Source organism: Miniopterus schreibersii, assembly GCF_964146895.1.
Source record: "Miniopterus schreibersii genome assembly, chromosome: 5".
Classification (NCBI taxonomy): Eukaryota; Metazoa; Chordata; class Mammalia; order Chiroptera; family Miniopteridae; genus Miniopterus; species Miniopterus schreibersii.
The window spans coordinates 70,569,123-70,594,477 of NC_138106.1; positions in this window are offsets into that span (position 1 = coordinate 70,569,123).

The window sequence follows — 25,355 nt, forward strand, 5'->3', positions numbered from 1 at the left end:
GTAAATCCTGCTCCATAGGGGTGTCTCCAGAAAAGCAGCTCTTTGGCTGTAGCTGCAGCTGGTCCTCACAGCTGATTGGTCTGGGGGTCAGTTCCTTCCAGTGATGCCAATAGCAACCAAGGCTCAACTACAACAGGACAGTGCACACAGCCCACACAGGGGAGCACCTAGAAGGCCCAGCTCAGGGGACTGGGGAGGCTGAGCCACTGGACCCTACAGGACACCTACTACACAAAGCCACTCTACAAATTCCAGGAGACATAGCAGCTCTACCTAATACATAGAAACAAACACCAGGACGCAGCCAAAATGTGGAGGCAAAGAAACATGTCAAAAGGAAAGAACAGAAGAAATCTCTAGAAGAGGAACTAAATGAAATAGATCCAAGCAAGCTAACAGATAGAGAGTTCAGAATTTTGTTTATAAGGATGTTTAAGCAGACTATTAGGGAAATAACTGAGAAAATCGATAACATAATAAAGTACCAATTTGAAATGAAGGCTATAGGAACTGAAATGAAGACTAATTTACATGGAATCAACAGTAGAGTAGAGGATGCTGAGAATCAAATCAGCAATTTGGAACATAAGGAAATGAAAAACACCCAACCAGAAAAGCAAAAAAAAAAAAAAAAAAAAAAAAAGAATCCACAAATATGAAGATAGTATAAGGAGCCTCTGGGACAACTTCAAGAGGTCCAACATTTGTATTATTGGGATGCCAGAAGGAGAGGAAAGAGACCAAGAAATTGAAAACCTATTTGAAAAATAATTACAGAAAACTTTCCCTACCTGGGGAAAGAAATAGACTTACAAGTCCAGGAAGCACAGAGGGTCCCAAACAAGAGGAACTCAAAGAGGCCCACAGCAAGACACAACATAATTAAAATGCCAAAGTTTAAAGACAAAGAGAGAATCTTAAAAGCACCAAGAGAAAAGCAATTAGTTACCTATAAGGGAGCACCCATAAGACTGACAGCTGATTTCTCAACAGACATCTTGCAGGTCAGAAGGGAGTGACAAGAAATATTGAAAGTGATGAAAAACATGGAACTACAACCAAGATTACACCACCCAGGAATTGAAGGTCAGATAAAGAGCTTCACAGATAAGAAAAAACTAAAGGAGTTCATCAGTCACCACCAGACCAGCACTACAGGACATGTTTAAGGGCCTTCTTTAGGAAGAAGCTAATGAGCAAGAGAATCTGATGGACTAAATCGATCCAGAGACATTGATGCATGCAACAGACAATCATATTTCAGAGGAAAGAGGGAACGGGGTGGAGGGTGGGAAGAGATTAGCCAAAGAAGTTATATGCATATATGCATAACCCATGAACACAGTCAATAATGGGGTGAAGGCCTGGGGAGGGGGTGGGAGTGAAGTGGAGGGGGTCATTTGGGGGAAAAAAATGGGACACCTGTAATACTTTCAACAATAAAGATAATTTTTTTAAAAAAAGAGGTAAAGTAAGGGACTTGTCAGCATAAGATTAAATTTGAGAGGAACACTGAAATTATCCTTCCTCTATTTGCCCAGATCCTTCTTTATTACATCTACAAGCAAGAACCTTATTTGTAAAAAAGTAAAAAATTGTATGTTTTAACCTTGAAAAATAATAAAATATAAAATAAAATAAAATAATAAAATAAAATATGGACAGAGAATCCTGTTTAGAGATGTAACAGTCACAAGTAGGATTTGAGGAGGTGGCAGCAGGTGGGAAGTGGGACAGTCTGTCACAGTGCACCATGAGGCTGTTTGGTACAAATATTTTGTAGCTTGACTGTATCAACATCAATGTCTGGTTGTGATACTGTATTATGGTTTGAAATACGTCACCATTGGGGGAACTGGATAAAGGGTACACAGAATCTCTCTGTATTTTTCTTACAACTGCATGCAAATTTACAATTATCTCAAAATAAAAAGTTTAACAAAAGCAAGTACTATGTGAACATCAGTATGGAAAAAAAAATCTAAGGGGTGGTATCCAATCTGATTCCAAGGTTGAGAAGTTGTGCTGTGCCCAACATTAGTAACTGTAGTTAATTAAAAATAAAATTAAAGTATTTTTTCCAAAGAGTTATTTTTTTATTCCAGGTAACAGCAAAACTACGTAATTCCACCTCCTTGTGCTTTTGCAGCAATTCAACCACCAGCCTTCGCAGAAATAAGTAAAGGTAATGCATATGCCCTTTCTAAGATCTCTAAATGTATCTGAAAGTTGCCAATGTCCTTCATGGCCATTGACTAGTAATTGAATTACAACTGTAAAATTTGGAACTGAACTGGCCTTGCTCTCTTTCATAGCATGTGCCAAGATTTTATTTAGCTGCTGTTTATCAATATAAGCAGCAATTTAGCTGTTGTTGTTACATTGTTTGGTGGGCTCCCCCCCTCCCCCAATACCTAGAGATGAAAAGATGAAGCTGTTATAAATAAATCATGATAAAATTATCAAAGCTCAAATAGCCAGTGGAATTATTTAATATGAGGATATTTAATTTTGGAGAAGTGGGACCAATTTCAAATTTCAACAGAGCCTTTTTTGTTTTCCCTTTTCTTCAGAATAATTTTCCTTACTGAATAAAAGGTATTGATTATTAAGAAACACTTATCTACTTTTCATTGAACACCTCCAAAAGTAGAGCCACAGTTTGCCATTTGCTGATGACACAGAAGCAGGTGCTATTAAGCCAAATGTACACACAAGTAGCTCAGCTTTTTTTTCTGTTCTCCTATCTTATGAAATTTTCCTTTATAACTGAGTAAGATATAATTCCCCTAATTAGAGTGTGACAGTACCCAAATTGAAAGGAGTTATTAAATAGTAGCATGTCTGAGCTAGATGAATTATCTGCTAATAAGCATAGAATGACAAATGATTACCATGCTTTTTTCATCTATAATTTGCCCAATTTTCCTTACTTGTTTAATTATCCTTGATAGAACACAAGGCCAATAACATTTTCAAGACAGAACTTTGTATCATTTTAGTACAGATTATATTGATAAACAGCAGCTAAATAAAACAATCAGGACACAACAATGACAGCATTGAAAAAGTCACTTTTATTGTATTGCTTTATTAATGTTTAGTGCACTTACTGTCAGAGGCATCTGCTGAGGCAAGGGCAGTCTGGGGCAAGCATTAAGCAAATGCCTTAAAAGAGTTCACACTCCACATTTTTGCCTTCCCTCTCCTTGCTCTAACAACATTGCAAGGATATAAATTCCTGAGAAATGAAACACCAAGTTGCCCAGCAGGCAGAATAAGAGAAGATGACAATTCTCCCAACTTCTGCTAAAGAAGGACTTCAGGCTTCTTAGACACAATTCAGTGATGCAGAGTCGATGGTACAATTGTTTCACAACACTTTGGGACAAAGAAAAGGCACATTGCTTTATTTGTGTACATCAAACTAATTCTGGCTTCATGCCTTTACTGGTCAAAGTTGTGTGAATTTCAATCGAATGTTTTGGGCACTCCTCCACCTCCTCAGAGGGAGTCTTTCGTAGTCATATTCATACAAATATATGTATATTCCTATTCCTCCACCCTTGGCTTTCTTACACAAATAGTCATGTACATTATACACTGTTCTTTATAGCCTCTTAGTATTCCATTTAATGTTTATTTAACAAGATTCCTATCCTTTTCAAACTTCTGCTATTGTAAATAATGCTGCAATATATACTGCAGAAATTTTATTTTATATATTCTAATGTATCTACAGAATAAGTTTTTTAAATTTATTTTTATTTTTGAGAGTATTACAGATGTCCCCCATTTCCCCCCGTTTGTTCTCCTTCATCTAGCTCCTGCTCCACCCCAGGCCTTCACCACACTATTGTTTGTGTCTATGGGCTATGCATATATGCATATAAGTTTTTTGGTTAATCTCTTCCCATCCCTCTTCCCTCTAAGATCTGTCAGTCTGTTCCATGCTTCCATGTCTCTGGACCTGTTTTGTTCATCAGATTATACTGTATCTACAGAATAAATTCCTAAAAATGTGAATGCCATGTTAAGCAACAATTGAATTTATAAATTTTATAAATATTGCCAAATTACCCTATATTGCATCTTTACCAGCAATATCGGATTGCCTGTCTTCAGCCACAAAGACTTAAAACTATTGAGTCAGTTTATTTCCTATTTATTTGCATGTTTATTTTTTAAGTGTATATATAATATATATTATATAAATGTATAAAATTATATATGTATATTATTAATTTTTTAAATTGTTGACACTATTACAGATGTCCATGGGCTTCCTATTTTGAATGATAGCCTTGCTAGATAGTGTAGTCTTTGATTCAGGTCTTTGTTTTTCATTACTTTGAATACTTCATGCCAGTCCCTTCTGACCTGTAGTGTTTCTGTTGAGAAATCAGCTGACAGCCTTATGGGAGCTCCGTTGTAGGTAACTGTCTCACTGCCTTTAAGATTCTCTCTTTGTCTTTAACCTTTGCCATTTTAATTATAATGTATCTTGGTGTGGGTCTCTTTGGGTTCATCTTGATTGGGACTCTCTGTGTTTCCTGAACTTGTGTGACTTTTTTCTTCAGGTTAGGAGAGTTTTTTGTCATTATTTCTTCAAACAGGTTATCTGTCCCTTGATCATTTTCTTCTCCTTCTTGTACCTCTATGTGAAGATGTGGATACATTTCATGTTGCCCTAAAATTCCCTTAAACTATACTCATTTTAAAAATGTTGAGGTATGATCCCTCTATTCCCACTTTAATGAGAGTATTTATCAAAAATGGGTGTTGAATTTTGTCAAATGCTTTTTCTGCATCTATTGATAAGATCATGTGATTTTTGTCTTTCAATTTGTTGATGTGATATATCACGTTTATTGATTTGCGAATATTGTACCAGCCTTGCATCCCTGAAAGAAATCCTACTCGGACATGGTGTATGATCCCCTGTGAAGCCGTCCAGACCAGGGCTTTTGTGTGCTGGGAGTAGATATGGTATTCTTTATTTCCAACTAGTTCTTATTCATGGTGTGTGTGTGTGTGTGTTTTATGCTGGTGTAGTTTCCACTAACTTCCTTATCATTCTCACTATGTTCTTTGAGCATTCTTATAACAATTACTTTAAACTTTAAATCTGATAAATTGCTTGCCTCCATTTTATTTCACTCTTTTTCTAGAGATTCCTAGTGGTCTTTCATTTGGGGCCTGTTTCTTTGTTTCCCCATTTTGGCTGTTTCTTTGTGTTTGTTTTGATGTATTAGATACATCTGCTATAATGCCCAGTCTTCCTGGGGTGGCCTTATGTAGTAGGTGTCCTGTGGGTCCCAGTGGCACAGTCTAGTTGACCTCCTGCTTCAGGAATGTCCCTTGTGTGGGTTTTGTGCATCCTTCTGTTGTAACTGGGTGTTGATTGCTGTTGGCCTGTTTGTGGGTGGGCGTGACCTTCAGGCTGACTGTGAGGCTCAACTTCAACCACATCACACAAGGTGTTGTACAGATGCTGACAGGACAAAACCAGACAAGATAAAACACAGCAAAAAACAAAAGAGAAAAAACAAGCCACCACCACCAAATAGAACGAAACAAGAAAAATTAAAAGAGAAAATAATAAAGGACATTAAAAAAAGAATACAAGAAGGAAAAAGGAACAGGGAAAAATACAGTTTCATTATTCTAATTCTCAAACATGTTCATATTATGTCTTACTGTGGTACGTGAATGAGGCTGCTTGAGGTCAGCTTAGACTGATCTGTGAGGCTCAAGGCCCCAAGCCCACTGTCAGCTATCTCTAGAACAGAGGGAATTAGGATCTGGGCCAATTTGAAACCCTTTCACATATAACACCTTGCCAAAGCTCAGCAGCTTATAAGTTTTGCATTGGATCAATATTACCTGCATTTTTCATATCTTCCAAATTCTTCTTAAATTATCAATCTATTCATTACAGAGAAAGTTGTGTTTTAAGTCTCTTATTTTCATACTTTCTCGTTGTATTTTGGCAAATTTTGCCTTTACATATGATATTAGGTACATATAAATTAGACTTGTTATATATTCCTAGTAAATGTTAACTTGATTTATAAGTTAGTAAACTGCAATTGTGTTGCTTTCTGTTTTTATGTTTATTTTGCTTAAAATTAATAGAGCTATGTCAGTTTTATTTTTTTATCTGCTTACTATATATTTTTTATCTTTTTCCTTTCAACTTTGTATCCCTATATGTTAGATATATTACTTGTAGGCAGCATATGGGTGGATTATCCCTCCTTTTTCACAATACTTGTAACATATTATTCCTGAAAAGTTAGCACACTCAATTTCTCTTGTTAAAACAGGAAAAGTTGCAGTCATAGGTTTAATTTTATCCATCATGCCTGTCAGAGAAGAGGAAAATTCCAGTGATTCTTTTCTATGACTTGCAAATATTACAAGTATTTATACTGTTTAAAAAACTGAGGTATCAGTTACAATAATATTACCCACCCAAGTAAGATAACCAATCAGAATTGCAAGTATCTTTTGGTTACAGGGCCTGGCAAAAATCTCTAAACCCTTTAAAGTCATACAAGAATCTTTTCTTCAAATGATACTTCCAAGGACAAATTTCTATTAATAGAACAGTACAAGTTAGTAACAGTTATAAATATTCACACAAGTCCCCTTCTTGCAGAGGTAACAAGACTGATATTCTTGAGAATGTTCTAATTTAATACCTTATCAAATCAGACTGTTTGAATGTATTTTATGATGCAGAAAGCTTTATCTCTGTGACTTCAGAGATAGAGGATGTCTCTCTTAGGCTGCTTTTGTTAATTGTGAAGTCTTGTACTTTTTTTTTTTAAGGTGAGCTCTGTTAACTTTACTACTTAGCATAAAAAGAAAAAAAGCAGGCTGAAACCTTATTTTTCTTTGCTGAAATGGAATAAGAAAAGAAAGAAGGAGCAGGTAACATTAATCTTCCACATTCTGATTTTGCAAATGAGAAATGTGCTATCCCTCACTGAATGCAAAAAATTCTAGAATGGCAGAATTGACGAAAAGATGTCAACAGACACTGAAGGACATAGGTATTCCTTTCTTGAAGTAATCAAAGGTTTACAAACTTATAGAGCAGGGCAAACTGAGACACTCCTGGCCAGAGGAGCAAGTTTCCTTGCTCGCCTAAATCTCCTACAAGAGTCTGCAGACCTGCCTCCTGGTTAGAAACTGACCTTTGCCCTTTTCCATTCCTTTCCTCTAACGTGTATCCAATGAACTCTACAAACCACTTGATTTATATCTTTGCTGGAACCTTGTCTTCCAGGGCCTGCTACGTTGACTGAATTTGGTCAGACTGATATCAATTTAGTAATTAAAAATGCAGACAGTGTTATTGTTCTTAATAATTTGACGGTAAGGTTTAGAGAGGGTAAACCTTGAGTGTAAGAAACATTCAGACACTTGAAGAATTTTTGTGAGTTTATTTGAGCCAAACTGTCACACATGCCATGAAGCAGAATCTCAAGGGATTGAGAGAATGGCAGTTTTGCATCTTGCTTTATGGATTACAATCAAAGGAGAAGTCAGGGGGTCACATGAAATCCATTGGTGATAGATTAAGGAGACGGGAGAAAGCAAAAGTGGGGGCACTGCTGGGATTGGATAAAAACTAAAATGATAGACACACACTTCCTTTACTTAGGTGGGTTCAGAGTAGCTAACAGTAAGCAATTAACATGATAACAATGATAATGAGGGGAGTTTGTGGTCTTAGCTCTGTGCTTTGAGGGCTCAGAAAAAGGGGACATTACTTTGTTTTGCGAAGGCATGTTAATCAGTTATGCTACCTCAGATGCAAAAGACAACATGCAACAGGCTTAGTCAAGGTGAAAGTTAACCTTTGTTAGGGAAAAATACTGCCTTAGGACATGGCTACCCACCATGGACTGCTTTTAGTTTTAAAAAGTTTTTAATTTCAGACCATCCTTTGTGGTTACATTAGGTCTCTGAGTTGGTGAGGCCACCATGCAGGCCTTCCCTGAGCTTGTCAGGTTTAGCATGTGGCCCAGCCCTTTTGTCCACAAATGGATAAAGTATAAATAACCAAGAGTCTTTTAAATCAGGTCGTTCCATATTTATTTAAAATAACTCTAAATATCTCACCAAATATTTTCTTTTAAGTGATCTCCTTAAGGTACAATTTTATTCTTTTGGTTATATTTCCTCAGTATTTATGAATATAACTGATAACTACATGCAAATTTAATTTCAGAGTCCTACATAAAATATTCTAAGTTTTAATAGAGAGGAAACAAGTTTATGCATTTGTAAGAAATTTCAATATTCATCTTCTTAAAAACTGGCTTTCTTATCTCTAAGAATAGAATATTCTGAGTGTTATGGAGCAGATTTAGTGCACACAAAAAATGTGAATGTATCTGCCAACCCCATAAAACCCTAAATTACACTATTCTAGCACTCTTGATTATCTCTTAAAGAAAAGCTAACTAGTAAATAAAAACAAGATATTTGTGGATGTATTAATTAGCTAGATTAGGTCTACCAGGAAGTAACAGAAAACTCAAAAGAATAATGGCTTAATTTCATACAAATTCAAACAATTTAGAAAAATATTTATCCATGAAACAGTGCAGGAAATAAATGAAAGGAAGGTCAAGTGTGATTCTGGAGGTGCTACTCTTGAGTGAGGTAAGAACTGTTGCCAGGCAGCTGGGTGGACAAGGCCTGTGGGGGCCTTGGTGCCATCCTAGAGCTGAGACTTTATTCACAACTGTGTCCTGGTTCTTGTCACTGCATAAGAAAGGATTAGGAAGTAAGACAGATTCAGCAAAGCATGGGTGATGGGGGGAGTGGCATCACACTCAGGATAGAAGTTGCACAAAGGGGCCTGGGTGGAGGTTTTCATCAGCTATGGGCAAGGGAGATGGAATGGGGGTGGTTTGTGGTCTCTGAGGCTGGGGTGTGGTCCTTGGCATAGCTCATCTCAGTCTCTTTTCTTCTAGATGGTGGCTGTCTGGAGGGCAGAGAGGCTTTATAACTGTGATGTAGGTCAACATGGCTGCCAATCTGGCTGAGTTTGTCTATTTCTAGTTTTCGTTTGTCTATTTCTTTTCCCAGTAGGATAACTGTCTTGCCTCACCATGAGGTCTCCGAATGTCATTTTCCCCTCAGTCTCAGGACAGTGGAAAACTTCCCTGACCTGTGCACCAGCCAAGTCATTGAGTAGGAGTAGCTCACTGAGTCACTCACCTTGGGATGTCTCAGCAGCACCGTCTGAGCATCCCCCCAGCCCCTGGCAGTCTTGGGCCTGTTTCTTCCCAGTGAGAATTCCATCCCTCAGGGTGCAGGCAGCCTTTTGGCTGCTGCCACCACACCTGAGGCTCTCTGCCTAGGGGAGGTTATGTCTTCTCCAAATATGGTGAGGGCTTTTTCAAGGAGAAATTGTGTAAGGGCAAACTGTATAACCAAGGGCAAAATGGGCATCCCATTAATCACATATAAATGACATGTCGTATATGAATCTGGATCTAACAAAATGAGAAAGAATTCTTAGAAAACTTCAGAGTTGGATTACAAAATATTTAAAATGGTTTTCTCAAAGAAATAACTTTCAAGAGTACTTTGGAAACATATTTTAAAATACTTGTAATCAGGGGTCTAAAGTTATAATTTGTGGCCTAGTTCTATAGCTAACATTTTATATCAATGGTTATATCCTTAAAACTAAGATAATTTTCAAGTAACCAACATAAAACGTTTGGGTGAAAATATATATTCTTTTACTAAGTTGTATTTATTTAGTTGTATTTTTCTAATTTAAAGTATTCCTCAGTTTTATTGAGGTATAAATAACACATAACCTCCTATTATGTGTTATTAGCACCCAATAGACAAAACTTATGAAATTCACATCTTAGGCGAAGAAGTATCTGAACCATGGGCGGCAGAGAGGCCTCTGTTTGTGTGAAGGAGGGAAGCAGCTAGGAGAAGCGTGCCTGTTTGTCTCACTGCAGAGGGTCCTCATGCGCTGCTGCTTCACCCTTGCTTGAGGGTGAGCTTGGGGGAGAGCTGTGGTCTTCCCAGGCCTGTTGTGGCTCATTGAGGGGCTCTGGACTCTACACTAGTTTCCTCACCCGTGGCAGAGTCCAAATGGTAGCCAAATAGTTTCTCAGTGGGCCACACTGACTGCAAGGCTCATGTGAGTGTAGCCATGGGTGCTCCCATCTCCCAAGCCACCAGAGGAGCTGTGTATAAAGATATGTGAAAGTAGCTTATAAATGAACTATAGTTAAAATGACGTGATATGAAGTTACTTACCAGATACTCAGCAGTAGCTGTTACAATTATAACTAATAAATTATTGTCACTCTTGTTTAGGACCTTCAAACCTTATAAAGGAGACAACCATGGGGATAAAGAATTTCTGTAAATACACATATATAGGTTTATTGTATTCAGGAGAAAGTGCAAGTAGTGTCTAAAGAATAGGAAAATAGATTATAAATCTCACCTGATAAAATGCCTTTGGGTTTTCTTTCTTGGCCACAGCTGATATGTACTTTGGGAAATAGATTTCCCTTGGGACGATTAAGCAATTTTCCCAGCCTGCTTCTTGTCAAAGGAGGTCAAGTGCTCCAAGATTGGTTTACAAATCTAGCAATCAATTTCTTTGCCCCAGTCTGCGGGCAGTGGGAATCTCTAAAATCTTGTTAAAAATCTATTTTATTCCACTAGCTCTGTGTGCCAAAGCTATATATATACTGTATGTGCCAAAGCCATGTACAGGCTATCCCCCCAAAATGTATAAACATACTTTAAATAATTATAACAGCAGTGTTTATTAAAATAAATTTCATTTTCAAAATTGAGCTATCAGCTGTTAAAGTTATGTCCGAGAATCAGATCCCCTATGCGGCGGAAAAACACTCACTCCAGAGCTGATAATGTAACAGCAAAAGGGACTTTTATTCCAGCTAGCTGGGGTTCGGTCATATACAACGCAGTGGAATTCTGACTTGAACCCCGATCTAAATTTCCCACAAGCTTATATAGGGCTACAGTGAGCAAGCAATCATTGTCAGTTACAAAGTTACATGGGTTGTAAATTCTTCAGGAAGGGTGGGCTCAGGATGTTTCTCAACCACAGGTGCCTGAAGCTGGAGTGCACCTGGTATTCGTCAAACCCACCGATTTAAGCTAATTCCTGGAACTGCCTCCACCCTCTGCAGTTTACTGAGTCACTCATGTATGCCTTTTGTCCTGCCCCGGGGCCTAGGGGCCTGCCTCTGTCTTGGTGGGTCCTCACAAAGTGTGTATACATTTTTGGGGGACACCCTATATAAATAATAGAGAGAAAGAGAGAGAGAGAGAATTGCCTTACTCTAATTACCTGATTAGATTTACTTTCAGCTTATCAAACTTTTATCTTTTGACTTCCATGGGACAAGGGCCTTAGTCACTTTACCCTGAGCTATAATTCTGACAAAACTCCTTTTACTTGGTCTTAATCAGCTTTAATAGCGCAAACCACTTCTCTATTTTACATTTTTCACTGGTAGTAAATGAGAAACAGTTCCATTTTCAGACTTGACTCATCTTGGATTGTCTAGGCTTGTTATTTTTTTCTTTCATGCCTATTTACAAGTAATGAATTCTTTTCTGAGTTTCTCAATTGTGGAAATACCAATCCATGCTGGTAACATGGATAGCTCTTTGCCCAAAGTCAAAATTTTAACAAGTTCATTTCCTGCCTTCCAAATTATCATAGGAGTTGGACTTCACTGTGTAACAATGGTTGCCCATCCCTAGGCTCAGAATACAACCAGCAGCCCAGCATCAGTTTTTGTGTGTGTGTTTTTAAAAATAGCAAAATTCCAGTGTAAGGTACCAATTCTATGGTTTTTGCTGTGGTCACAAACAATTCTGAAATCTCAATGGCTTATTCGAATGAACATTTACTTCTTGCTCTTCTTATGTGAGGACTACAATCAGCTCTGCATGTCTTCTCATTCAAACATGTGCTGAAGCATATTCTCTATTTGGTTTACTGTTCTCATGGAAGAAGGCAGAAGCTAAAGAAACTGAGCTGAATCATTAAGTTCTATTTAAAGCTTCTGTTTGGGAGGGTGTGGTGTATGTTATTTGCTCACATTTTATTGGTCAAAGCAATTTATGTGGCCAAGCCTGACAGTGAGTAGGGTAAGTTTATACAAAGTCAAGAGGGAATGTGAATATTTGGAAAGGGTACTACAATCTTACTCCATTATGTTAACCTTCCTGCGTCATGAGAAATGTTTCTGTAGATCTCCAGACAGGAATGTTGTAGAGAGACTACTATATTGAGTGGAAAGAGAGATAATTAGGTATCTAAGATCCAGTTTGAAATATTTTAGATTGATATCTATTGGCTAAATATGTTAGGTAGATGATGCAGGACAAAGACCTGGGCATTATTTTTTAACCACCTGCTTAAGACTTAGAGTAGTAAAAAAAACCATTCCTCTGCAAGTAATTTTGTTGGCTTCCAGAGCCTCGGTAGATTAAGGTTTGTCTCATAAGGGAGAAATGACTAGAGAGTTGATTTCTTTCTCTCTCTCTTTTTGTTTGTTTCTCAAGAGTTGAGAGAGAGAGAGAGAGACAGAGAGAGAGACAGAGAGAGACCCAGGTATAGTCTTTCTGTAATAAGAAAAGGTGGGGCATAGAGAATAAATATTCTAATAATAACCCTGAAGGACCTGTGAAATGAACCAAAATAATCACTGCTACTATATCAATGGCCATATGCATATGGTAATATGGGATACTAGTTATGTAACACAAAGAGTGCTTTTCCTGATAAATTGAAGATGATCCTCCGAGACTATGAAAATGTGTGTGGGAAGGAGACCAACATACTTGCACTTGGTTAGATAATGGGGAAGCTGAACTGACTCTGTAATTTATTGTTGCTTTCAACTCCTAGTTAGTATTGCTTTTACTTCATTAGAATTGCATTTTCTCTGTTTGATTTTAGGGGTTCTTGACACCTAATGCTTTGTATGAAAATCATCATCTCTATTCGGAAGGTAGATTAAGCGGGCAGATAAATAAAATGTGTACATATAATACATTCATTGATGTTAGAAACTTTTTCCTAGGAAAATGAGAAAATACACTGCCTGCTTCAAAAGATTTTGAATGAAAAATATTCTGATCGCCAGTTATCTCCTGAATTAGATGAACTCACTTCTATGTTAGTCATTAAGGCACTTTATACACTCCATACTACTTTTATGCTTTCTATACTCTCTTCTTTCTCGGTTTTAATAATCATTTTTGGGTTGACTGCTTGCTCTAATAAGCAAAAAAACTTCACAAGCAAATGGCAGATCTTTCACAAACTGGTTGGAAATTAGCTATTCCTTTTCTAATTCCTGTGCCTTTCTTACCTTTTATTCTTGAAATAGATGAATAGATTTTTACCAGCTGTTTCCTATGAGAAAGAATTATAGATTTATAATGCTTTGGGGACACATTTTAATTTTCTGGTTTTATGAACTTTCTTTTGATAAAATGATAAAAGAACAGAAATGCTACAAAATTAGTCCTTGATTGAAACAAGCTGAAGACTATACCATTATGATTCTACTTGGTTCCTGGTTCAAAGTTGATTCCTTTTCTGGCTCTTGACAGGGTGGGTAAAGGCGGCACTGTAATCATGTTGTAATTTGTTTCAATTATAAAAAAAACTGACTTAAACGCTGTAAGTCAAGGGTAGCATCTCCAGAAATAATTGAATAATCTTTTAATTTTCTTTAATTAAACATGTGAGTGAGATCTAATCCCAGCTAGAATAAGTTGGAAACAGTATTGTTAAAAGACACTATTTTCAGTGTGTGTATGGTTTCTGGTTGAAGGTATTTATGTCTTAGGAAGAAATGAAAGGAAATGCCACACTATGCTGCAAGTTTTGTCACCAGACAGAGAGGATTCTTTGAGATGTCGCAGGAAAGAATTCAGGGAAACACATACAGGAGGGATTCAAGCGGCAGTGGCAAGATTTATTAAAGCAAAAGTACACTGTCAGAGGGAGAAAGGAGAGCAGGCGGGCTCTAAGGGCAGCTGCACCGATCCCGCCATCCCTCGGGGTTATGCTGCTTTTATTCTCTTGACCTGGGGAAAAAACAGGTTTTTATTTATTTATTTATTTAATTTATTAATTTATTTATTTTAATTATTGATTTTAGAGAGATGGAGGAGGAGAGAGAGAGAAACATTGATTTGTTGTTCTACTTATTTATGCTTTCATTGGTTGAATGAATGTATGTGCCCTGATCAGATCAAACTCACAACTTTTACCCCTGGAGTATCCAGTTAGGACTATGCTCTAACCGACTAAGCTACCCAGCCAGGCAGAATGGATTATTATTTTTAGTTTTTTAATCCTCACCTAAGGACCATTAATGATTTATTTTTTAAGAGAGAGTGGAAGGGAGGGATGAGGGGGTGAGAGAAAAACATCAACATGAGAGAGAGACACACACATATCAGGAATCAAACCTGTGACTCTTCCATGCGAGGGCCCATGCTCTAACCACAGAGAAAACCAGCCAGGACAGAACCAGTTAATTTTTAAACTATCTCATCTTTTTCCTTGATTTTCCCAGGCTTGTGTCCTTCCCTTTTGTGGTTATAATCTGCCATTTTGGCTTCCACCCCCAATCCTCTAGGCTTGCCCATAAGGGGGGGGTCAAACCCGCAATACTAATTTATTATAATGAGGGTAAAATGAAAGAGGGGTCACGTGGAGGGGACTTGTGTGCAGGTCTGTGCATGCGTTAATAACACCCTCCGCCCACCGCTGCAAAGCTGTTTACCTGCTTAGTCAGATGTTTTGTTCCCTTTGCGCCCCCTTCCCTTGTTAATATCTAACTCGCTGCCTGCTCTAACTGCTTCACTTCACAGCCACTATGGATGGAAGATTTATTAAATGAAGATCAAAAAATTTTAAAACCAAATGCAGACATGAGTTTAGAGCTTAAATTAGATCACAGAAAATATAGTTATTCCTTAATGAGCCAGATTTGGTCACTCCCTAGTAGAAAATAGGAAGTTTATTAACTAACTGCAGTACTTCTCTCAGATTTCTGAAAAAGCTTATTTTAAAACTCATGCCTTGGGTTAAACTCAGAAAACAACATTAAGAATTTGAGACACCTGATATTCAGTGCAAAAATGCCCTTTTCCATTTTACTTTTTGAAAATGCCAGTGGGAACTCTAAATGTAATTTTATCTCCATGACTGACCAACTCCATAATTTATGTGGAACCAAGCTGGAGTTCTATATTTAACTTGCACTGACTACAGGAAAATGCTTTGAAAATGCTGTCTTCAGAATGTCACAATAATAGACTTCTGACAGCATATGCACAACTTGTAATTATCCCACACTTATTGTATCTCCACATATATAATGCTGCACAGAGATTCATGTGGAGAGGGGGAAAACATGTAGTATTATTTAGGCTTCTCTAAAAGCACTGCTTTTTACCAACATTGGTTCAGATAACTGAAAGGAAGCTCCGTTGAAATGCTCCTTAAGTGAGGGAAGAAAGAGAAATATGCCGAAAATTGATTGTAAAGCTTTAAGCTAATCAGGCATGATCTCGTTAGGACAATGCCCTCAGTTTCTCAAGTTGAGTCTCCTCTGTCAGGGACCAGGCACACTGAAGCCACGAATTGGGTACTATTTGGTATTCTTTTGATTAAAGTTTTCTGACTACCAATACAATTCTGAAAAAGCTCTAATTTATTGAGTACCTTCATTTAATTCTTATACCCACTTTATGAGATATTTGAAGGACAAGAGGGTCAAAGGGGTCAGGTGTTTGAGGTCTCACAAGTGGTAAGGAGCCAGGACCCACCCCAAGGTGGGGAGGCAGAGAACCAGTTTTAAGCCTCTATGCATCACACCTGTTTTGCTTTGGTTTATTTAAGTAAAAATCCTGTTTTGCTACTCAGGATGTTCAAAAATCACCATGTGATTGTTGGTTCCCTGAATTTGGCTAAGCTGTCTTGTTTACTTTTCAGCCTTAGTTATTACAATCTGTCCATCTCCTTTCTTCCCTCCCACACCCCCAGTCCAAGGAAAAGTCCCAGCTCCCCACCAGGGAAGCCTCATTATTTTGAGTGAGCTCTGGAGTCAGATTAGTCACACTGAATCAGCTCCTGCTAACTAGCTATGGGGCCTTGGTCACATTAATGAACTATTCCGTGACAGTTTTTAATTTATAAATTGTCAATAATAAGAATTTTATGCTAAGGATGTGATGATAGTGTGGAGGCTAAAAAAAATACTTTTAGGTAAAAAGAACTTTCACCTTCTAAGTTCTGCTAGCTGGGCTAATAATTAAATTAACAGAGACAGATTACCAGAATAAAATGTACAAAGTTTATTATGGTTGTTCATGCCAAGGGTATCAGGAAATATAAGACTCCCTAATACATTGGACAGTTGAGGTTTATGTGCCATATGGACAAAGGATAAATGGGGCAGGGGTCTGAGATTTCAAAGGAAATAGTCAATTTACAGGTAGCTGAGGAAGAGCAGAACACTTGAGGCAGGCAAGTTTTTCTAGGCAACCCAGAAACACTGGGACCTGAGGGTGGGGGAAGCTTGCAGCCTTTCTATCTGATGCTAAGGTGAATGCTAAGATTCCCTCCCTAGAGCAGGCCTTTCTATCTTAAATTTCTTAGCAGAAAAGAGGGAGGGTCAAAAGTTCTTTCTGAGTCTTTTGTTTCTTAATAACCTGCCAAAAATCAATATTCTAAAAGGCATAGTTTTGGGGTGGCAAAATTTTGATTCCCTTCAATAGTAATTGAATTAATATTTGTAAAATGATCATAATAGTGCTTATTGCATAGTAAGTGTTCACAATAATATGAACTATTATTATTATCACCACCAATAGCTGAATCTTGGCTCAGTGTTCCTCTATTGGAAGGTACCCACTAAATATATGATAAACATTAGTTACTTCTAATGTTACTTTGTGTAGAAATAAGTGATTTCTTCTTCTGAACTCAGACAGAATTTATTTTCCTTGTACCATCATTTGTCTTTATATTTAATTTAATATATTAAAGAATTATTATCATTATTCCTTAATGAGTCAAACCATGGTTGCTCTCTAGTTGAAAATAGGTAGCTCATTAACCAACTACGGTGATTGTCTCAGGCTCCTGAAATGAATTTTCGTCATTGCGGGGATATCCCAGAGTGCACTTACAGAAACCTACATGGTACAGCCGACTGCACACCTTGGCTATATGATATAGCCTATTGCTCCTAGGCTAGGAATCTGTACAGCATGTTACTGTACGGAATACTGTAGGCGATTGTCACTGTGGGGAAAGGAAAAAATTCCCCTTCCCTCCTCTGGTTCTTTTTGGCTGGCCAAATAATCAAGTCAAGAGGAGATAGATTGATAAGAGAAAATAAAATTTAATCTCATGCTCATGGAAACACCGCATACATGAGAGAGGCAGAGACCCCCACATACATGAGAGGTTCAGAGACAAAAAAGGGGATTGAGATATATAAGACATCCTGAGCTAGGGATGAGGTAAGGTGCCTTGGGGGGCTTCAAAAAATCATTGCAGGATGAGAAGAGCAGATGTTCAGTAGGTAGTAGTTTGCCCTGCCATATAGAGAGATCAAAAAAGTTATCTCTGGCCCAGCTGGTGTGGCTCAGTGGTTGAGCATCAACCCATGCACCAAGAGGTCACCAGTTAGATTCCCGGTCGGGGCATGTGCCAGGGTTTCAGGCTTGATCCCCTGTGGCAGGGAGTGGGCAGTAGGCAGCCGATTGACGTTGATGTTTCTCTCTCATCGATGTTTCTATCTCTCTCTTACTCTCCCTTCTTCTGTCTCTAAAATCAATAAAAACATATTTAAAAACAAAAACAAACCCAAACCAAAAAAAAGTTATCTCTGATAATCTCTTATGGGCAAGGCCTTTGATTCAAACTCTAGGTAGCTAAGGGGAGAGAAAAAAGTTTCTCTTGAGCATGAAGCTAAAATTCCCTTTAGCACAAAGTTATCTGCATACAAATGAGGCACACCTTGGAGTGGCTCGTTCTGAACCCCCACATAGCATAATAGTAAATATTCACGTATCTAAATATATCTAAGCATAGGAGAGGCACAACAAATATGGTATAAAAGATTAAAAATAGGACGCAAATGGAGCTTGCAGGACTGAAGACTTTACAACACTGTACACTCAGGCTATGCTACCCTTTGCAAACTGCGCTAAGACGTTTCGATGTCTATGACGTCATTAGGAATTTTTCAGCTCCATTATAATCATATGGGACTACTCTTATATATGCAGTCCATTGTTGACCAAAACTCATGTGGCATATGGCTGCCACTTATCATGTATTTAGATACTTATTTTTGTTGTTACCTTCTACCATTACTTAAACATTTAATGCTGTGTAAATTTTAATATATTTGTCATGTAATTGAACATATAATTTTTAGTTAAAATATAAGTTTCTTGGTATATGCTAATATTTTAAAGTAAATCATATATTATAGCTCCAAAGCCTAGCATAGCACATTGCTCATTTCAAGTACTGATTATCCCTTGTGTTAACCATGAACTATAGTTACAATTGAAAGTTTTTAATAGGAATTAATATCTTATTGACCCAGGTGACCTGGGTGGGAGGGCTGTTTAATCTCGCTCCACTTCCACTAAAAAGGAAAACTGTCGCTTCAACAAAGCCATTGAAAACTCAGCATCATTTGTAGATTGAACATAAATCACATAATGCAATATACAAATCATGTATCATAAAAATGCACCCTTGAAACCTGTATGATCTTATTAACTAATGTCACCCCAATAAATTTAATTTAAAAAGAGAAATCATACAAACCAAGAATTATGTTCTCCAGATAATGCCATGCCTTGAAGGCTGCCTTCCCAACAGAATCAGCGTTCAGTGATTTTTTTTCCTTTTGTGTGTGTGCTTTTCGTAAAATAACATCTGTGCTGCTCTTTTCCCTCTGCTCGGCCCAGGGCATCAGAAAGAACTTTCTCGGGGTCCATCCAGAAGAACCAAATCTAAATGGGGAAAACTGTTTCAACTCCACAGTCTGCTTTGAAGCCTTTGGAACTGTGAGTTCTAACCTTGAAAGACTGTTAAAGCTTCGCCAAGAATTTGTGCAGACCCTAGCAGAAGCTGAAAGTCCTCTGGCTCTCCCAGAGCCTACAATGAGGCTAGATGCAGAGGACTCACTCTAAATGAATGACGAACTGTAAATCACCACCATGGGGGCATGGCATGTGGTCTGTCCATACCTTGGAGGAGCAGTGTCCATAAAAAGGAATGAAATGCTGGCACATGACACAACAGGAATACACCTGGAAACTTTTATTCTCCGTGAAAGAAGCTAGTCACAAAAGGCCACATATTGTATGATTCCATTTATATGAAATGTCCAGGGTGGACAAATTCATAGAGGCAGAAAACAGATTAATAAATGCCAGGGGCTGGGAAGAGGGAGAAGTGGGGACAACTGCTTAGTTTCCTTTTGGGAACATGAAAATGTTCTGGAACTAGGTAGTGGTGACGGCGGAACAACCCTGTGAACATGCTAAATGCTACTGCTGAACTGCACACTTTAAAATGGTAAATGTTGGCATATGTGAATTATATCTCAAATGTATTATTACAAGAACTGCTACTGAACATGCCAGTTTAAAAAGCTTTATGCTCATTTTAAAGCTTTTTTTTTTAAATTTAGAAATGAGCATAGAGTCAGTCGAGTGTGTAAGACCCCCCCACATGCACACCCACCTGAAGGGTGTAACATGAGCACTGTTCCCAACACCCTGGGTAAAGGATGGACACATGACCATTTTCTTCAGATCTCTCTGTACGGTCCTCTCCCTTGGTTGCATCCCCTTACCACCAGCCCAGAGGTAATTACTTCCCAGGATTTAGTGATAACTCTCCTTGACTTCATTTACAGTTTTTTCTCCTAAAACAGGTGTCAAAATGTCCTTAATAACCATGTATAGTGTCAGATGGGTACTAGATTTATGGGGTAATCACTTCATAAGTTGTATAAATGTCTAATCACTGTGTTGTATGCCTGAAACTAGTAAAATATTGTATGTCAACTTTAACTGAAAAATAAATAATAATAAAAATTAATTATTTAAAAATGAATTAATATCTTAGAGTAGTAAAGTAAAAGTTGAAAAGCATACATCAATTAATTTATTCATTCATTCTTTCAGCAAATGATATTGAGTTCTCTATAGGTGCTAGAATCTAAGAGATAAGCAATGAATAACAGAATTTTTTTTTCTCATGAAATTTAGAATAAGGCTTCTTTCATTTGCTTATGAATCACCTGAGGAGCTTGTTAAAATGCAGGTTCTGAGTCAGTACTTTCGGGGTGCAGCCTGAGCATCTGCAATACTAAGAAGCTCCGGGGTAGAGCTAATGCTGGCTACGCCAAAACTGCGGGGGAAGGGAAAATTTATTCTTTCTCTCTTCTGGTTCTTTTGGCTGGTTGAGTAATTAAAATGGCATAAGACAGATTAACAAGAGAAAATCAAATTTAATTTTGTGTGCCTAGGAACCCAAATACGTGACAGAGTCAAAGACCATATGTACATGAGACATTCAGAGATAAAAAGGTGAAAGGGGGTATATGTGATATCCTAAGCTATGGAATAGGGTAAGGTTTCTGGGCTTCAATGGGGAGGAGAGCAATTCTTGTGTCCCTGGTAAAAATTTATCCTGAGCCTGGAAAGTTACCTCCGGGTCTTTCCATAAAATGGCTTATTGGATTGAGTCATTATTGGAATAAATATATTAATGGAGATACTACTTGTCAGTAACCAGGTGACAGATCTTTTCAATTAGAAAAACTTCCATATTTGAAAATATTTTTAGACAGCTTCATTCAAGAAGTTGCCTTACTGGTATTTATGAAAGGATCAAATTTAAAGGAAAATACATACAATGGCTAGCTTTAGGAGATCTCTTAATAAAATGAAAAGAAAACCAAAACAGACTTAGAAGAAATATTAAAAACCACTTCTAACGTAAAGTCCCTTTATCCCCAACCCACTTTCTGTGACCCTCCAGAAGATCTTGTGGATGTCTGGGCCCCTGGTCTAACTCCGCCACCCCCACTTCAAACCTAGCTCCATCTTCTCAGCCATTACCTCCGCCAATTCCCTTATATCCTAAAAACCTCACCTACCTGGGAAAAAACCTCTAAACAATAAGCTGCTTGTTTTGATCCTCTTTCTTTACAACATTTACAGAGAGCACTTTGTTCTGATCTCCTAGCTCAGGGAATATGGGTTACTTGCATAAACACTGACTGTCAGGAAGTGAATTTAGCAGAACTCAGAAAGGGCTGCAGGGCTCACTTTGCTGTCTTTTATAGCTCTTCCTACTTTCCAGGACTGATAATCTCTTATGGGCAAGGCCTATCCATATGTACAACATCCAAAAGCCATAAACTCATTTGTAATTCCTTCCCACTAGGTGGTCCCCAATATGGCTACATATTCTTACCTCAATTCCTGTTGATGCAGCCTGGTTTACAGCAATTGATCTCTGCTCAGCTTTCTGTTCAATCCCATGCACCCTCTCCCTCTTTTTTTTTTTTTTGTATTTACATTTAAAGGGAGACAAACAAAATGGACTTGCATAGCCTGAGGATATTGTGAGCCTCCTTCAGTATTTTTCCAAGTCCTTAAAGCAGGCTTAGATCCTGTAGATTACCCAAGACTCCATGCTTATTTAGTTTGTAGATGACCTTTTACTTTGTTATCAAGCTAAGCAGGGAGCTCTTAGACTCCCTTATTCTTCTAAAGACACAAATAAAACATAAAGGCTCCAGATCTAAACTTTTGTAGGTACAAATGACTGTTACCTATTAGGATATGAGAAATTTCAGGGCATTCAAAAGCTAACTCTAAAATACCTTGAAACAATTTTGTTCATCACTTTCTTCCAAATTAAAATAATATGCCAGTTATGTAAATTTCTAAGGGTAGCTGGCTATTGCTGCCAAAAGCTCCCTAATTTTGCAGCCATTCTAAACCTCTGTGGTATCCCAAGATCAATGTGCTCTGGACACATCAAGGACTCAACAAGAAGAAACTTGTGTGCTCATCAGTGAAAATGTTGCTTCAATGTAAATCAAACAGTGTAACAGGGAATGAATGTGCAATACTACTTACATTAGTTGACTAGCCATAGAATTGAACTAAAAAGAGAATGCATTAACAAAGTAAGCTTATAAAATAATTTATATAAAGGTACCCATGCTAATATTAGTAAATGTTACATCCAACTTGTTACTCTAACCTTGAAACTAGGACTTGCATGTTAAAAGGTGGTGGGTTTTTTTTAGCATATTTTACAGTTCAGCAGTTTCTGTTCCTGTGTGAACATAGGAACCAGCCTGGACTCAATATCCTGGCTAATGCTGACCATTATGCTAGTCACAGGAATTCAGATGACAAAAAGACAAATGGCCAACTCAAAGATGCTGACTATAAAGATCCATATCAAGGCCTATGGGAAGATGTTCTTTACAACTTGCATAGCCTGCACATCCTACACATCCTGTACACTCTATACGTCCTGCATGCCCAAAGTTTTCTCTTCCCCACTTTCAGCCTTATAAAATTTGTTAGCTTGACCAGAGCTATTAAGATGGGCTTTGGAATGAGTCCCCCATCTTCTCAGGGAACTGGCACTTGAATAAACCTCTTTCCTTCTCACCAGGACCTGTCTTATGAGTTTGGCTTTTATGGTAGCAGACAGCTGGACCTGCATTCAGTTTCAACAAGACAACTAGTATTTAACTTAAATCTGTAAAAAAAGATTAATATTTTTCATCAGATGAATAAAGCTAAGACATTTTATTGAACTGACATATTTTCAGAACTGAGTCACTGGTTTAATGTGCTGTGGGGAAATGTGCTTTGATTTGTTTTCTGTTTGTTCATCCTCATTCTAATCTATGTTCTTCTCTCCCTCTTCAGATATCTTGCCACTCAGCTACTAACCCATTTTCTCTCTCCACAAGCTCAGCTTTTAATATGTGAAACTTAGAGAAGTCTTAGAGGAGGGGACTGTAAGGATTCAGAATGAGTCACCCCAAGATGTGCCACAATGGTATGCAAATTATTTTGAGTTGAAGGTGGGTTCAAGAGAAGCTTCTGCCCCTTCCATAACTTTCTTAAAGAATCTAAATTAGGGAATCTTTCCCATAATAAAAGTTATCACCAGAAATAAGTATTTATGACCTATCTATATTGCAGGGCAAATATCTAATTACTGAACAGCTGCTCTTCCTCTTATCATCCTGTGGACTGCCCTCTTCCCTTATAGAGTCCCAGGTTTCTTATCCCATTACTTATCTCAGGATGTCATATATATCCCACTTTACTTCTCTCTGAGCCTTTCATGTATGTAAAGTCTCAGACTCTCTCATGTATACGAAGTTCCCATGTGTACAAAATTAAATTTTATTTTCTCTCGTTGATCTTTCTTATGTCATTTTGATTATTCAATCCACCAAAACAAAACAAAACAAAACAGAGGAAGGAATGGAAAAAAATTTCCCCTCTACCACATTCTCATAGAGCAAATCTCTGCGTTGTAAACTAAGCGATATGAATTATGTTTGCCAAAGGATTTGACTGAATAGAGCTTAGTGAGAGAATATAACAATGTTGCCTGTCAACTAAGAGTCTTCTTCATTAGTGAGTTTTAGCTCTAGTCCCAGAATTTATTTCATTCTGATTGTGTGATTAAAAACATGCTCCACAGTCACACTGGTTTCTGATGCTTTAGGTCCTGGGGCCTCATAGATGTAGATAATGATGTTTTATTGTTCTAGTTCAGCTTTTGATATTTTTCACCATTAAAGAAGTGCAAGAATATGAGTTATCACCAGAATAACATAAAGTGATTTTTAAATTGTGTCAATTTAGGCACTTTAAATTTTACACAATTTAACTTATTTTTAATTTAGTTTGGCCATAGCAGCCTAATAATTTTATTGTTATTTATATCAAGCATACATAGAATTATATTTAATATATACAGTGTTCATATCTAACTCACTAGGAAAAGACATCTCTGCTCTCATAATTATGCTCTGGAATTTAACATGGAGTCATAAACCCATGCTATCGTTTTAGGTCATTCCCAATTTTACCCATATCCTATCTATGTTATTAGCTTTGGAATATTTTTAAACTCCCATTCTGTTAGGTGGGCCAGGTACAGAAGCCAGGTACAGAAGCCCAGATACAGCAACTAGGGTACCGAAACTCACCAGGGCAGGAAGCCCTGGATGCCTAGCAGGGGTCAAAACTGGGGAAAGAAGAACTCTGTCCCCAGAGTAACCTATCCTCCCCTACCATATTGCTAGTCTTGCAGTTTAGACCCCCTGAGCGTTTCCTCCCTAAAGATAACATCTAGGCCTCAGTTGTATTTCAACTCCAGGCCCAGATAACCAGTGAAACCCGACAAGTGGAGCCATGGCTAACTTAGGACCAGCTACATTGACTAATGACCCTCTGCCCTGGCATAGACCAATCAGTGGAGACCACGTCCCTGAAAGACCACACCTGGGAAGCTGATGAATATTCTATTGAGATCCTCCGGAGAGCTCCCCTTAGATTCCCACCTGCAAGAAAGAGATAAATAAGCTCAGGACAAAGGACCCAGCACACACTACTGCCCTCCCAGGGGACCCCATAAGACTTGCAAAAGGGAAGCAATGGACAGTGGCAGCTCATCCCGGGCTTATCCCCTGAACCGGTCTCCAAGGCCCCCTTCTCTCTGACTTCTCAGTGAGCCAAAGCAGCCCAGCCTAGGCTCTCCTATTGTTTCTTCTATGCTCTTTCTCATTTCACTGTCCCAGGTATATTTTTTGCTGCCACCATGGACCCAATACCCTCTGACTCAGTGCTGTGGAGCCCTTCCTTTTGGATATTCCCATCCCATTTTAATAAATTTAATTTTTTCTTTATGTACCCTTCTGAGATGGCTACCTGCACACCACCACCCACGTTAACCTTTCACATTCCTTCTCCCATTTTTTGTAGGAGAGCTTCTCAGTAAGATTTTCTAAGTAATTCCTTTTTATCTTGTTTGAGTTTTTATTACCCTTGACCTACCATGCCCTTGAGGAGGGACAGTTCTAGAGCAGGCCTCTCGTTTTGTGCATGTGCCAGTATTATGGTATCCTTCATATCAAGATTAAGTAAAAAATTATACTGCTGTCGTAGTCCTGAGTTGCTTTTGGCAGCCAGCT